The 14397-nt window shown below is 65.1% G+C and overlaps 1 protein-coding gene across 4 annotated transcripts in view; it reads left to right on the top strand.

Annotated features, from left to right (window-relative positions):
- The window catches only part of RAI1 (retinoic acid induced 1), a 103552-nt gene that overhangs the window by 27617 nt on the left and 61538 nt on the right, over positions 1–14397 (top strand). For 3 of the 4 annotated variants that reach the window (XM_021068021.1, XM_021068022.1, XM_021068028.1), the window contains exon 2: positions 6974–7108. The exons of the other annotated variant lie outside the window; for it this stretch is intronic. The gene's annotated coding sequence lies outside the window, so the exon portion shown is untranslated. The remainder of the gene's footprint in view (positions 1–6973; positions 7109–14397) is intronic. 4 annotated transcript variants of the gene reach the window in all.

The raw sequence follows: 14397 nt of genomic DNA, 5'->3' as shown, positions 1-14397 counted from the left end.
GCTGGAGGGGCTGTGGTCCAGGGAGAAGGGCAGGGCGTGTGTGTGCATGTGTGTGTGTGTGCATGCGTGGGCCTGCTTGGCCTGTGCATCTCAGCACACCTGTGGGGCTCCGCGTGCCCATTTGCCCCTGTTGGGGCTGCACCCCGGGCCTGGCTGCATGTGAACGTCCAGCCTGCACACAAGCGCCCTGGGCCCTCGCCAGTCACTGCAGGCCCCGAGGTCTCCGTGTGCGCCACGGCGGCGTCGATGGAGCTTCTTACCCGCAGGTGAACGGCCCTGCTTCTCACACGGTCCCCAGAGGGACGTGTCCACGAAATGGTCACCACTGTGAGCCTCTGCCAGCATCAGGGTTCAGGCTGAGGCTGGGGCTGGGGTCAGAGGTCGGTCTGTAGCAGGGCCAGTGTCAGGCTGGGGCCAGAGACTGTGGCTGGGATCAGAAGTCCATTCTTGGCCGAGGGCGAGTGTCCGTCTCTGGCGGGGTTGGGTCGGGGTGCTTGCACTGTGCCTGGGGTCAAGGGTCAGTCTGTCTGGAGCCACTGGTGCAGAGCACGGGTGAGGCCTCAGCCCCACTGCGGCCCCCCTGCCCCTGGGTGGGGCCGTGCTAGGTGCCAGCCAGGGCAAGGGGCTGCCAGGAGCTGCTCCCATGGCCAGACCAGAAGTGCCAAGAGCAGGTGGCCTTGGTCATAGCCAGGACCAGGCTGCCCTCTGGACCCAGGACCTTTTGAGGGAATGCAGAGCAGGTGAGGCGCTGGGAGACCCCTGCCGCCGGCCCCCGTGCTCGCCACCCCTCGGCCCTCCGTTCTGCTCCCTCTCTCACCCTGCTCCCTTCCCCGCCCTCTGTCCCCTGTCCCCACTTCCTCGTCTCTGTCTTCCTTCCCTCTTCCTTGTGCCACTCATTTGCCCGAGCCCTGCCTGCAGCCACCAGCCTCTGCCCTCAGTGACCAGGCCCTGCCCTCCAAGTTCAGGGACCCGGCTCAGTATCTTCAGGAGCTGAGAGAGGAAGGTCACAGGCGTGCGTGGGCTGCCGACAGGTGCGTGAGAGCCAGAGGTCAGGCACGTCCAGGTGAGGCCACCCACCCAGGGAAGAAGGCTCCCTAGCAGGTGCTTCTGCCCTGCCTGAGTCTGGAGCTGTGTGATCTTGTCACGTGGCCTCCCACAGTCTAGAAAGGAAGGACGGACAGACAGACAGATGGCAGAGAAAGCCACAGACAGCAGAGAGTTCCCGTCGAGGCTCAGCAGAAACGAATCTGACTAGGATCCATGATGATGTGGGTTCGATCCCTGGCCTTGCTCAGTGGGTGAAGGATCCAGCATTGCTGTGAGCTGTGGTGTGGGTCGCAGACACGGCTCAGATTTGGCGTTGCTGTGGCTGTGGTGCAGGCTGGCAGCTGCAGCTCTGATTCGACCCCTCGCCCGGGAACCTCCATATGCCGCGGGGGTGAGGCCCTAAAAAAGCAAAAAAAAAAAAAAAAAAAAAAAAAAGTCACCTAGGTCAGAGGAAGGTGGAACAAGAAGTGGGCTGGGCCTGGCCTCCAGCAGGCTCTGGTGAACGGCCCCCAGGGAGGCGGGCCGCTGCCCTGACGCGGTGGCACCCTCTTGGGAGGCCCCAGATGCGATGCCCTGTGACCTCGCCGGCTGGCCCCTGGGATGGGGGAGGGGTGTACAAACAAAATGTGCCAAAAACTTCAGGGAACTCGGCTGTTTGTAATGCTGCCCGCTTTGTCCCCCACCAGCCATCAAGTTCTTTCCTTTCAAAGAAAAAGACTTCTTGTGGGTTTTTGCCCTCAGCCCACGCTGTGCGCCAGGCTCGGGGTGCTGGGCGTGGGTGGCTTTGAGGGCTGGTGCTGTTCGGAGGCCACGCGGGCCTATGGGGGCCAGGCCCAGGTCTGTCTTGTTCTGCTGTCTCCCTGGCACCCGGACGAGGCCTGGCACGTGGTGAGCGCTCCTGAAACACAAGGACGGGGCTGTGGTGGGGAGGGACCCACGTGCAAAGGGAGAAGTGAGGCCGGGTGCTGACCCAGGCAGGCTCGACTCCTGCACGCCCGCTGACAACGGGCCCCTTCCGCAGCTGTCATGGACCCGTCATGGGGGCAGGAGGCACCCACTGGCACGAGTGGCAGACGAGTGGCTGACCACAGCAGCTCAGCCCTCTTCGCTGCTTGGCCCGACGCATCGGATGATCTTGTCAGCCCCGTCCCCAAGATAAACGCGCTGTCCCCGTCCTGGCAGCTCTCCCTGGTTCCTGCCCTGGCCAGGCCTCCACCTCAAACCTGCTCCTGCCCTGGCCCCACCCCTGCGAGAGCCCGATGGGGTCCCTGCCGCCCCTGCTCAGAGCCCTGCAGACTCCTCTTCCCACGACCTGGGAGAGCCAGTCCTTACAGAGCTGCACCAGGGCCGGTGGGTGGCCCTCTGTCACCTCTCGGTTCCCGCCTCTCTTACTCCATGCCAGCCGCCGGCCTTGGCGTCCCTGGAAAATGCTGGCCTGCTCGGGCTCCGGGCCTCTGCAGTTTTGCCCCCAGGGAGCTGCGTGCCTCACTTCTGAGTCTAGGTCTGTTCTCCCCTGTTTCAAGGGCCAGTTCCCAGGCCATCTCATGGGGAAGGCGCCCCCGATGCTCCCAGCGCCCCCCACCCCCTCCGGCTTTGGCCGTCCATCACAGCACGGGTCGCCTGACGTCATGGCCCATGTAACTCGCATTCAGTTTCGTGACTGTGTTGGGACTTGTGCGGAGGGAAGCCTTGTCTTGTTCTTAGCCCCGCCTCCTGTCACCTGGAACATAGCAGGTGCTCAGGGAGTGTTGGCCAAGCGGTTGGGTGACAATCTCTGCTCCATTTCAGTCGTGTGATGGTGGGCTGGTCAGCCCGCAGGGCCTCAGGGACCCCCGTCTCTGAAATGGGGCGGTGGGAGGAACCGATGAGAGGGAAAGATGCAGATTCAAACTTGCTGGCCCTGCTCTGACCTCTGGCCTGTACACCTGCCGGCCAGGGGCCTGGCATCCTGTCCTTTCGTAGGGGATTAGAGCCCCCCCAAGGCCAGGAGGGCCTGGGGGTCACCAGACCAGGGCTGAACTTGAACGTGACCTCTGAGTCTCGGTAGAACCCACCGGGCCTGGCGGGAGGCATCCTCCACCCTCTTCTCTGCCTCGTGCCAGCATGGCCCCTGGCCCAGTGTTCACGTGAGCGCAGCACCTGGCAGCCCCGCTGACCGCATTGGTGGCCTGGGGCTCCCTCCTTGGCCCCTAGAAGGCATGTGGACACCGGCTTGGCAGGAAAGCGGCTGTTCAGATAGTGCTGGCCAAGCCAAGGGGCGCAGTGCAGCCCGGGCTCTGAACCAGCCCCGCATCCCCAGGAGGCATGGGCCCTTTGAGACCGAACACCCCCGGCCCTGGCTCACAGGGCTCCCTGCCAGCCAAGTGAGGGGAGCAGGACTCACGGTGGGCATGGAGTCAGACCCCAGCTGGGGCAGGGAGCGGCTGTTCGCTCCATGTGGACGGAGACCCGCCCTGTGCCACCTGCTGCCGCCGCCATCCTGCGGAATCCTGCCGGTAGGACCCGGGGGGCCCAGCCAGGGGTTGGGGGCCACGCAGGCCTAGGTCTGCATTCTGGTGCTGCCGCTTCATTCTTTGCTTTGCGAAAAGCGTATCGAGTGCCTCCTCTGGGCCTGGCACTGAGCCAGGGTCTCGAAGCTTCCATCAGGTGGGGACCAGACTGTCCTGCTGTGTGTTCTTGACAAGTCCTCGGATGGCTCGGATCTGCAGAGGTGGGCAGATCCCCGCCCTGGGGGCTGTCCTCACGACCCCGCATGCATCACCGCCGGAGGGGCCCCTGCTGGTAGGGGGTTTCTGTCCTTCGTTGGGTTGAGCCACGCCTCCACCGTCCCCTCCCTCCAGATCCTCAGAACAGGTGCTTCCTGAAAGGCCCTTGTGGAGTGACCTTGGATGGGTCATATGACCTGTCCTTGCTCTGATATTCTTCACCCCGCCCCATCGTTCTCCAGAGGGACCCAGGGACCGTGGAGAAAGCCCTGGGCTGGGTCACGCTCACTCAGCAAATGCTTACCGAATGTGTACCAGGTACCATTCCTGTGGACGCTAGTGAGCAAAAAGACAAAAATGCCTGCAGAACACCTAAATCAGTGAGTCAGATGGTACGTGCGAAAGGCGGGGGCATTCCAGGCAGAAGGACCAGCAAGTGCAAAGGCCCTGGGGTGAGAATATGCTTGGTGAACAAGGGACGGCAAGGGGACGGTGGTGAGATGGGGGGAGCTGACTGGGAGTCTTGCTGCTGGGAGGGCCGCTTCTTCAGATCACTCAGAACCAGGGGGGGAGCCTGCGCCTACCCCGGGGGGAAGGGGCATCCACTCCTGTCCTCCCGCCTGGCCTATGGGTGGCTGCCTGGAGGAGCTGGCTGAGTCAGGATGTGACAAGGATGGTCTGAGGCGGAGGGGCAGGTGGTGCTGCGGCTGGGTCGGAGGTCCCAGCAGCATTGGGGCACTTTGCCTAATGGTGCATACGGTAGACTTCTGGTTTGTTCGGCTGCCTCGCCACGGAGCAGCCCCAGTTCCCAGGCCCAGGTAATAGAAGGACACGAGTCAGTCTGCATTTTAAAGATGGGAAGCTAGAGGCCAGAGAGGTGTCTGCTGCTCAGGGCCTGCTGGTAGCCTGTTTTTGCTGCAGCCTTACCGGGTGAGCCTGGGCAGCCAGAGAGCAGGTTTAGGGTCCATTTTGGGGCAAGAGGCCTGCTGGATGCCCCAGGTGGCCACACTCAGGACTGGGTAGGCTGTTAAGAGGTTCCCGAGCCTGGCTGTGAGATGCTGATTCCCGGAGGGCACAACGTGGGCGAAGGCTCTGGGCACTCAGAGTGATGAGGTCTGGGCTAGAGGCCAGGGAACCTGTTTCTTAGGTCCCCCGTTGACACCCTACCAGTGGCAGGCTTGGGAGTGACTGCTTTGGCCCCTGGGGTTCTGGTGGCTGCTGTGTCTCCAGGACCTGCACTGCCTTCAGCCCAGGACCATAGCAACCGTTTCCTAACTCCCTCCGCCAAGGCCGGCGGAGGCTGGGCTGAGCAGGCCCCCAGGAGTCACCAGGTCTCAGGGAAGGCGGGGTGGGCACAGACGTGGGAAGCGGGTAGTGGGGAGTGGGGACGGGTCGGGCAGTCATCGAGATCGTGGGGCGCGCTCCTCCCCTCCTGCCAGACAGGGGTCTGGGGGAGGCGAGGAGGGCGACAAGGACAGACTGGCAAGCACGAGAGAGCCAGCTGGCGCGATAATCGCGTGGACGGACGACAGGCCGGACACGTGTATGGGGAGAAGGTGGGCGGATGGAGAGAGGACGGATGAATGAATGAATGGCAGCGTGGGCGGTGAGCCGCCTGGAGAGGGGCGGGCCTGCGGGGCGCTCAATCACAGCCCCGGGGCGCGGCGCCCGCCGGCTACGCTCACCCGCCCCGCCACCGAGGCCCCGCCCGGGGCGCGTAATTCCGCGTCCCTGGGGCTCCCGAGCCGTTCCGGCGGCCTCGGGACTGGGGCGAGGAGGGGCCGCCCCTCGGCCGCGGGGGAACCTGAGGTACGGTCCCGCCTCGAGGCCCCGGCCCGGCTTCTCTTTGTCTGCGCCGGGTCCTCCGCTGTCTCCGGACCGCGACCCGCCTCTGCGGGCGGCCCTCGCTGCGCACTTCTGGCCTGCTTCCGGATCTCCGGGCCTCGGTTCTCGCGGCCCCCAGCCCGCAGGCGTCTCCCAGGCCCGGCAGGGCCTCCAAACCCGGTGCTTCTAGGACCGCGGGGCGGGCCAGTGCCGGGTACTCCCAAGCTGCGCCTCCGGTGCGGAGGGGGCGCGGGATGCAGGTCCTCTGATCCCCGCCTTCTCTCCTCTGATCCCCGCCTTCTCTCCTCCGCCTCTACTCGTCGCGCTGCGCCCCGACCCCAGCGCGGCCTGTTCGCGCCTCAAGCGGCTCTTCCGCGGCGGTGCGGCCCCCGACGCCACGCGGACCCCCCCCCCCCCGCCAGGCCTCGGCCCCGCAGGCAGAACACAGCCCCACCAGCCGCACACGAGACCGCCTGCAGTCGCACCACAGCCCTGCGCGGGCTCACTGCCCCTGCAGCCCCACGCCAACAAGCCCCCGACACCCCGCAGACACACTCGGGCCCCCGCAGTCACAACCCCATACGCGCACAATCTCATGCAGACACGGCCCACACAGGCGCAGTCCCACAACCCCCTATAAACAATTGCACACAAACAACCCCACGCAGGCACCGCATCACTCGGTCCCCCCGAGACTCAGCACATTCACAAGCTCTCGGCAGACCCCCAAACCCCGTGACATTCGCACGGAAGGCGGATCAGAAAATACACAGCCACACGGATACACACACGGACTAAAACGCGCATCCAGGAGCTCACCCACGGGCTCGTAAGTCACTGGGAAAATATTAAAGCGTTCCTTCCCTCCCCAGCCATCTGTGGCGCGCGCGCGGGCGCGCGCACGGAGACACGCACCCCCCCCCCACTCCAGTTCCTAAGCGCCTCGGAGCCTCCCAGCCGGTGACCCCGGCCCCCGCGGCGAGAGCCGCGGGAGCGTCTCCCCGGCGCCCCCTCCTCCCGCCCCCTTCGCCAGCTCCCACTCCTCCCCGCCTCCTCCCTCTCTCCCCCCTCCTCCTCCTCCCCTCCCCCGCGTCTGGGGCGCGGGCTGCGCGCAGCCAAGCCCCCTCATCGCGCGCCCCTCCCCGCGCGCGCCCCGCGCCCGCATCGCGCTCGCCGAGTGGATGCGGCCACGGGGCGGTCTCTTCCTCCTGTCCCCCGGTGGCCCGTGAATAATGGCTACTGAGGGCGCTCGCAGGGGCTGCTGAGAAGGAAACGCGGGGCGCGAGAGGCGCGGCGCGCGCGGGAGCGCGGGGGAGAAAGGAGCGAGCCCCGGGCCGCCGAGAGCGGCGGGCGGAGAGAAAGGAATCGTGCGAGCGCTCACATTTTTTTCTCCCAAGGATCTCATCCGGCCGCCGCGTTCTGGAAGAGACGAGGGGAGAGCGCGCGCGAGCGGAGGAGGAGAGGCGGCGCGGGGAAGGGAGGCGGCGAGACGCGCAGCGCCGGCGCCCGGGAGACCCAGGAGGAGCCCGCAGGTATTGTTGGCGGCGGAGCTTTGTGTCTTCGGGGGGCCGATCTGGGCGCGAGGGCTCCCGGGGCTGCCGGCGGGGGTCGCCGCCCGCCACCGGCACCCCTCCCGCCGTGCGCCGCCGCGATCTTGGCTGGAGTTGCAGATCTGCTTGTTTGGGGTTTTCCACACCGGTTGAGGGAATCGGTCTCAGGAGGAGGAATTTCTTTCTTTCCCTTTTTTTTTTTTTTTTTTTTTGACCGCAGTTTGGTTATGCTGGGGATTCCGCCCCCCCGTTTCCTCCACGATACATTGGCGAGGGGTCTTGGCGACCGTGGCACTGGCTTGAAGGCTGGGGGTCGAGATGGCGGGGCTGGTGGCCGCGGACAGAGGGGAGGGACGCAGAGAAGGAAGGAGTTTTGCTCAAGTTCGCAGTCTGCGCCCCGGAGCTGGTCAGGCGGGGAGGGCCGCGCGCGCGCCCTGTCCTGCTCCGGGCAACCGGTGGGAAACTTCCCGAGAGCGCAGCCTCCCGGGGGACTCGGCGCCCCCGACGCCTCGGGCGCTTCCTCCGGCCGCCGCGGCCCCTCCTCATCGCCCGCGGGCGCCGAGGTCGCGCTCTCCCCACCCCCGCCTTCCTCCTCTCCCTGCGGCTTCCGGATCTGGACCGAGCGGGAGGAGCTGCTGCAAACACTTCCCCTGGAGACCCCTCCCCACCGGCCGAGACAGTCCCCCTGCCCTGCACCCCCGCCTCGCGCGCGCCCCAGTGGCCAGGCTGACAATGAAACCTCGCGCCTGTGCGGTTGGCGGCGGGGGTGGTGGTGGGGGTGGTGGTGGTGGTCGCGACTCGGTCCCTCCGGGGGCTGCGGACCCCGGCCAGGGGGAGGGGAGGGGAACTCCTTCGGGGGAGGGCCTTGTTTGGGTTAGAGATGTTGACGTCGGAAGGGCTAGGCGGGGTGGGGTGTGCGGTGGAGGCCAGAGGCTTGGGTCGGGGGCCCGGGTCGTGGGTTCCAGCCTCTCTCCGGCTTGGTGATTGGCTGGTGACTCCAGGCACGTAGAGGCCCCCCACCCGCCGCCTCCCCTCCGGTACAATGCGGGCTTCAGAGGTGATCCCGAGGGTGATGTGTGTGTGTGTGCGTGTGTGTGTGTGTGACGGCGTGTTTGTCTCCTGCGATCCACAGCAGACGCTGCTCCCTGACCCGGAGATCCGGACCCTCGCCCCTCCCCTCGGGGCTGGGGGAGGGGAGGAGGGGGTGGGAACTTCTCGTTTCCCGCCTGGGCCCTGCAGAGGGAGGGCTAGCCCGGAGAATTTCTGGGGACCGCAGTCCTGGGGGGGGGGCTCAAGTCACCGTGGGGGCCGCGGGGTCAGAGGCTGTCAGCCTGCAGCGCGCCCTCCCCTGCTCCTTCGGCAGGAGGAGGGGGCGGGGTGGAAGGGGTCAAGGCCCGTGGGGCTGGAGGAGAGTCGGTGGCCATCAGCCTTAGTTGGGCTCTGGGCAGCAGCCTAGGGGGCTAAGGGAGGCTCCCCCCTTCCTCCTCCTGGGGTCGGGGGCCTGGCCCAGGGCCCTAGGGCCCCCGCCAGCCCGGTCAGGTGATGGGAATGCTTCTCCTGATGGAACAGGTTCCTGGGGGAGAGGGGAGCTGTTCTGTGGCTGGGCCCAGGCGTAGAAGGAGTTAACCCTCCCAGAAACCTGTCAGCCCCTACACAGCAGGACGCAGTGTGGACACTTGGACCCTGTTCACGGCCGCATTCCCAACCAGGCGCTCTGACCTGGGGGGGTGGTGCCTCGTTCGGGGACCCTGGGGGGGTGGAAATCCGAGCCCAGAGAAGGTGATGAAGCCAGACAGTGGCCGTGTGGCCCCAAGGGAGGAGAGGTTGCATATGCCAGAGCCCCGAGGGGAATCGCCCTGGGGGTGGGGTGGCCACTTGGTCCCACTCCCCACTCCCAGCTGGAGGCGGCAGTTAAGGGGCGTTAGACCCTGGCAGCTGGGGCAGGGTTGCGCTCCGCTCTTTATGGCACAAGCCTCGTGGTGCAGTTCCTGGAGGGGCCGTCCTCCCTTCCCCACCGGTTTCCTGCAGGTGACAGCCCGGGGCCTGGCACACGCTGGGCACTTGGCTTCGGCCGGACAGACGGGCGTGAATGAATCCGTCATGAATGAATGAAATGAATGAAAAGAGAAAGTTTCTCAATTGGAGGCATGTAGTCCTTGTTTTCCTTTAAACAAAAAAAAGACTTTTATAACATGTCTGTCTTAGGAGAGGTTGAATAGAAAATCTGAAAGACGGAGAAAATGCAAAAGGTCCTGACAGTCTGGGCTGTGACACTGGGACTATTTTGATGCCTTTCCCCGCCGTCTTTTTCGACCGGGGGTGGGGGGTGGGTTGGTTTTTGCAGACTTGTGGGCATACTCTCTGTATTCAGACTGGGTCCTGCTCTCCTTGCTGGTGCTGACGGCCCCCCCCCTTTTTTTTCCTGTTTTGTAACCAACTCTCCCCAAACACGGCAGTTCAGGTCTTCAGGCTTTTCCAATTGGGTGGATGCGCCACCATTCGCTTAATAGTCCCCCTTTGTTCCATGTTCTGGATGTCCCCTGATGAGGGAGGCGCTGGGCTTATTTGCGTCGAAAGCTTTTCTGGCGTCTGAGACCATGTCCTCCTAAGACGCTGCTCCTGCCTGCAGTGGAGGAAACGGGCGCCTCGTTGTTTTCCCTGATAAGTGGGACGCTGTTCTCCTCCCTCCCCACGATCTAGAACCTTCTTTCAGAACTGAAAGCACCTTGGCGATACATCGCTTGTCTGACCCCCCCCCCCCCCGCAGCCTTTGACAGAGGAGGAAACGGGAGCCCAGAGAGGGAAGTGAGTCCCAGGGTCACACAGCAGCCGCTGGGCCTCGTAGAGCCAAGAACCTCTTGGTCTCCGCATCCGGGAGGAGTCCCTTGGGGTCTTGTAGGCTGACCTTGCCCACTTTACAGACGGGGGCACTGAGAGGAGAAGCCCCTGGCCCCATGCGCCCGGTGGCGCCGGCTGGAGCGGCCAGATGGGCTCCTCGGCGCCTGCGTGTCGCATACGCTGGCTGCGTCCGTGATGTCCACTGCGTCTGGGGCCGCCCAGGATGCCAGCCTGCGCTGGGCCAGCGGATTCCCTGATGCCCCGCCTCACGATCCCCCCTGTCTCTCAGCCGACCCATTTTCCTGGAGGAAAAGCCGAGGACCCAGAGCAGGTGCAGGACTGCACATGTCAGGGGACCCCAGCTCGTGCCCCTGGCGTGAGCTCCGGGCTGTTCGGGGGCGGGGGCAGGACCAGCTCCTCTCCTGCTCTGCCTCTGGCTCAGCTGGACCCCAGGCGGCCCCTGGTGAGAGGGGCCGAGAGGGAGGGGGAGAGGGAGGGGAGAGAAGGAAAGATGGGGCTGGAAAAGCGGGGGGTGGGGGGGGAAGGAAGGAAAGGACCCTTTTAAAATGAAAACGAGACAGGAAGCTCCCCAGCCTCCTCGGGCACCCAGAGGCGTGGTGGTGGTGGTGGTGGGGTCCCCCCCAGTGTGTGTCCTGGGGGTGGGCTCGGGCAGGGCTGCGTGGAACAGCTGTTTGGGGGGCTCTGGGGATCAGGGGGCTCCATCAGGTGGGTGGCAAGGGCACAAGAGCTGGGAGGTGACTTCTCTGTTCATGGGTTCCCGTGGGCTAGGTGGCAGGGCCACCTGAGGACAGAAGCCAGGGCCCGGGGGCGTGTGTGGGGGCGGGGATGTGGTTCTGACTCCCCCCCAGAGGACAGGGAGCTCTGTCCTGCTGTCTGAGCAGCCCTCCTGCGGGTGGGCATTCGGGCATTTCTGTGGGGTCTGGGGGCCTGGACCCCTTTGTGTGTGCGCCTGCGTGTGCGTGTGTCTGTGTGTCCGCTCCTGTTCGTGTCTTCGGGGGGGGGTCTGCGTGCCTGCCGGCCTAGATGCGTGTGTCCACGTCTGCGGGCCCGCACTGTATGTGTGCTTTTCTCGAGCCCCTGTGTGCGCATAAATCAGTGTGAGTGTCCCTGTGTGGGCCGTGTCCCTGGGTCTCTGGTCCCACTTGTGCCCTTCCGGGGACGGGCCGCGTGCCCCCGCGCTTGAGCACGTGCGTGTTTATCTGCGTGTGAACGCACCCTTTCCTCCTAATGGCCCCGCGAGGGATGCAGGCGGCAGGCTTTTGTGCTGCTTTCAAGGTTGGGTCTGGTGGGGGTGGGGGGGCGGCCTTCAACTGGGGGGGGGGCGGGGGGCGGGGAGGGAAGGGAAAATCTTAAAAGACGGTCTTCCCTCTGGTCTCCAAGGAGACCAGCCTGTGAAATGATCCGCACGTTAATTAAAAACGATTATATCCTGATTGAGCCATTCCTGCTCACATCCCCCCGCCAGGGAAGGCCGGGGCTGAGGGCAGGGGATGGAGGGTGGGGCCCGGGTCCCACGCGGGCCAGAGCCAGCGCCAGACCCCGCCTCGGAGGGGAGCGCACCGCGGGAGCAGGTGGCGAGGTGCTGGGGGTTGTGCCCGCGCAGGTTTGGGCTTCTCCTTTGAATTCTGCAGACGCCTCCCCCCCCCACCCCTGGGTATGTTCCCTGAGGTCCAAGGAGCCCCGTCCAGAAGGTCAAGGTTAAGAGCAGTCCTCGTGAGTGTGGGCATGTGGGCGTTTCTGTGCTGTGTCTTTGTGCTTGTGTGTGTGTGCGTGTCTGGTGTCTGGTGTCTGGATGGCGCCCATGCGCCCTGCTCATGTGCCGGGGCCTGGGCCTGTTTGCACAGATGCTGTGTTTGTGGTTTGGGTTTTATAGAGAAGAGACGTGCTTGAGGTCATAGAACCAGGGGGTCGGGACCCAGTCCTCTCACCCCAAGGCCCAGACCCCTCTTCCTAGTTCCCAGCTGCCTCCCAGACGCCCCCGGTGGGGGCTTCGCCTTCTGCAGGCCCCCTGGGTAGCTGGGTGCCCATGGGCGGCCTCGTCCTTCTCGCGGCATCCTGAGACCCTTCGGTTCTGAGGTCCAGCCTCCCGGGTCCAGCTCATGTCCGTCCTGGGGGTGGCAGACGACTCGACAGCCCCGGGCAGCTCTGGTCTGAAGCATGGTCAGGGCCTGTTCCCCCTAAGCTCCCTGGGCCCCTGGGCCCTGCTGGCCACCGTGTACCCACATTCCTGGACCTAGGCTGCTGAGACCATTGTGGAAACGTCTGCGCCAGGTCACACTCTGCCCGGCCTGGTTGGCTCACCCCCAGTCACCCCGCAAGCCCAGCAGTCATGGAACAAGTGACAACCAGGTGCCCCGCAGCCCGCAGTCCAGAGTCACGTGTCAAGGTTCACCCAGTGGGCGATGCTCGGGCGAACGGTTCACCTCGCACTTGTGGGGACCCGACCGTCGAGAAGAGGGCCCGCCGCCCCGCCGCACGCTCCGCCAGCCCTGGCCACCATCACGGGCCTTTCGCGCTTCCTCAGTTTCCCCTCTGTGCGGTGGGGGACGTAACTTTTCCCCGACTGGACTGTCTGGAAGGTGAGGGAGACGAGGGCAAGTTGGTACAAATGACCGGTGGCATCCGATGCACAGCGAGTCATTGTCTGTACAGTTGTCTGTCCAGGGCACCTATGTGTTGCCATGGCAGGGGCCCAGGTTTGCTGGGTTGGGAGGCAGACGCACTGCCACCGACACTGCTTTCTAGGAGACGCTCTGGGGTGGAGGGGACCAATGTCCGAGTCTCGGGAGGAGCCTCCGGGGGACAAAGAAGTTCATTGGGCCCACCTGAGGCTACATTATCAAAGGTAGAGTGTCCGGAAAAAGGGAGGGGATCTTCCTGCTTGACTGGGTCCCACGTTCTTAGCAGGAGCTTGACTGAGGGGAGGGTTCTGAGGCCAGAAAGGGTGTCGTGAGGAATTCGAGGGGGTGAGGGGACCAGAAAGGGGCTCTGTCCGTTCCCGGGGGCAGCGCCAGCAGAGAGGAAGGCCGGAGCCCGCTGCTCCCTGGGGAGCCCCTCGCAGCAGAGTGAGGGCATCTGGGAACCTGCCCGCCCCGGCTGTCCTGCTGGCTGCACTGCCCAGGGGTATCTTGACCCGTGTGGGGTCTGCCTTCCCGAAATTTCCTGGGGCCTTAGATGCCGCCGAGGGTCACCGTGCTGGGGCCCCTTACACGCACGTGGGTGGCCTTGGAGGAGGGACTGGAGGGGAGCTGGTGTCTGCAGGGCACTGGGTCCTGCATGGCAGTGGGCAAAGCTAATGAGGGTGAGGCCCTCGGGGGCGGCAGCTCAGCTCTACCAGGTGGGACGGGGGACACAGTCAGGTGTCCTGTCCCGCCACCTAGGGACCCAGGACCTGGGTGCTTACGTGACATCTCCAGGTTTGGGTGTGCTGTTCCCTAATCCAGCAACTCACCAGCGGTCAGATCCAGGCCCCAGGCCCCAGTGTGCAGCCTCTTGGCTCGAAAGCTGTAACCCAGGGGTCGTAGTAACTGGCCTCTGTGTCCGGCCTTGACCCTCGGTCTGTGCCTGGTGCCAGCCTCGTGCATGTCTGCACCCGCCTGGCCTTGTTCGCTTAGGGGTGAGGGTGTGGGAGCAGAAGGCTCACCCACGGGGCTGCTGGGCCCCGACGGAACGGTCAGCCTGCCTGTCTTCCTGCACGAACAGCCGCGTTCCCAGCTGCCCCCGCTGCTGGGCTGGGTGGGCATCTGATGGGCACCGGGGGTCACAGGTCAGGCTCATTTCCTTCCCACGCGGCTGACAGCACACCCAGGCCCTGCCCCAGAGAGTCACGGTGGGCTTCCTGGAGGAGGAGGAGGGGCGCGGGTGTACCCCGAAGCAGGCCTGGAGCAGGAAGGGACCAGAGGCTCTGCAGGGCAGGTGGCGGAGGTGGCACAGAGGCCGAGAGACCCTGGGCCTTGACTGCTGTGAAGGGTTTATTCTGAAGGTGGCTGCTCGGCACCAGGCGCACGGCTGGCGCCAAGGCTTGGAGGTGGGGACGCTGGGGTTGACGTGGGGAGAGGCAGGGACCAGCCGGGATCCCCTGGGGCAGCGAGACCCATCAGGGAGTAGCCCTCTGCCCCTGCCGAGAACTCTGACTCTGCTGATCCTTACTCGTGCTGCGTGGACTGGACAGCACCCCGCCCCTCCCGCCCCTCCGAGCTGCCTGGCACTCCAGAGGGAGCAGGGCCCTCGGACTTCACTCCCTCCTGGGGGAGGGTGGTCCTGGGACCAGTAATTATAGCTCAGCAGGAAGTTCCTGCTGTGGCCAGGAGGTTAAAGATCCCACGTTGTCTCTGCAGAGGCAGGAGTTCGATCCCCAGCCCGTCGCAGTGGGTTAAGACTTTGAGTAGCCGCAGTTGGGACGCAGGTTGCGG

Source organism: Sus scrofa, chromosome 12, assembly GCF_000003025.6.
Source record: "Sus scrofa isolate TJ Tabasco breed Duroc chromosome 12, Sscrofa11.1, whole genome shotgun sequence".
Lineage (NCBI taxonomy): Eukaryota > Metazoa > Chordata > Mammalia > Artiodactyla > Suidae > Sus > Sus scrofa.
Note: the sequence above shows the minus strand (reverse complement) of the source record. Positions and strands in the feature narration are given on the sequence as shown.